General features: G+C 29.5%; 1 protein-coding gene across 1 annotated transcript in view; it reads right to left on the reverse strand.

Moving 5' to 3' along the window:
• Window positions 1-1,517, reverse strand: part of LOC119591730 (hematopoietic prostaglandin D synthase-like) — a 34,851-nt gene that overhangs the window by 4,427 nt on the left and 28,907 nt on the right. The gene's annotated exons all lie outside the window — the stretch shown is intronic.

A 1,517-nucleotide genomic window follows, 5' to 3' on the forward strand; every position in this document is an offset into this window, starting at 1 on the left:
CAGAAACTATGGAATGCCCAATCATAAGGCTTGGTCTTTATTAATCATAAATACTTATGAACATCACTATTTTAAGAACATTCACAAAAAAGGTTTATTACCTGTAAACATTTATTTTGACTTTCATCTTTACTCAGACACTCAGCAATATTCACAAAAATAGTGTATAAATCTATAATCACTTCAAAAGCACATACTTAGCTATACATCAGACATTTTACAAATATGCATCTCATGCTATATCTTTTCCCTGCATATTGAGAAAGAAAAAAAAATCTACTGCATTGCTTAAAAAAAAAATCAATCTTACCCAACTGAAATTACCAGTATTTTCCAAAGCCATTTATTCTATAAAACAACAATGCTAGATCTCTCCATGCAAGAAGTACTCTATAACAAGTGAGCTTCTCGACATTTTATGCATAAGGCACGAACCCCCTTCAGCTTACCTCAAATATGGGCGATTTGCTAATCTCCGCCCTGACCTTGCACATCTACGGATCAACAATATTAATTTTTACTTTACAATAACCTCACTCAGCAGATTTCAAAATATGACACAGAGATTAGACTATGATTATGATATGTACGGTATATGTAAGTATGGTATATGTAAGGGAATCTTCATATCTACACATGTCTATCTCTGAATCCTAGGTCCTAATATCAAGAAAGATAAGTCTTTAAAAAGCAAGAAAGCTTTTATTACAGTTCTTCAATTTCATGTCAAAATGTAATCCTATGATACTGATCACTATAAATCTACAAATTTCTTTCAGTGCTAACTAATACATAATAAAGAAAGATATTATGTACATTTTCTGGCTAGTAAAATAAGCAAATTTATTCTATATACAGATATGAATCAAAGTATCCTTGAAAAAATAAACAACCAATTATTATCTTATTGGTATTTATAGTGACTACCGATGAATTAAGTATCAGTTACGACAGTATAATGGCCATGATATTCGTGGCAGAATTGCTGAATATTTATTGACATATCAACTGATGATTACTTTACTTTTCCCATTGGTGAGGGCTGCACTAGGGGAAAAAAAAAAGTAAATTTCAAAAAAAGAAAACTCACCACACTCTCAAGAAGAAAAACAAGTACAAATATATATATGAATAAAGATATTACATTACTGAATGACATTTTTTGAAAATCTTATTTTGTGGATCTATATATATGTTTCACACATATTTGCAGACATCAATAACCCCTTCTGCATTAAATGTTAATTCAATAAATGCCATTAATCTGAAAAATCCATATTATATAAAATACATATATCTTCCCTGTACTGCTTTGTATGAGACAGCCAGAACCTCTGTTTTTCATCTGCGATGCATTTGTCTGGTTTAATACAATCTACAGAATAAATAAACATTTAGATTACAACATAATTAATATATAAATATTAGCATATAAAAATTTCTTGAAGAATACCAATATACAAATATTCAGCAAACAAGACTAACTGAATTTTTTTTTTACAAGCATGCACATACTC

This window comes from Penaeus monodon, chromosome 29 (genome assembly GCF_015228065.2).
Source record: "Penaeus monodon isolate SGIC_2016 chromosome 29, NSTDA_Pmon_1, whole genome shotgun sequence".
Classification (NCBI taxonomy): domain Eukaryota; kingdom Metazoa; phylum Arthropoda; class Malacostraca; order Decapoda; family Penaeidae; genus Penaeus; species Penaeus monodon.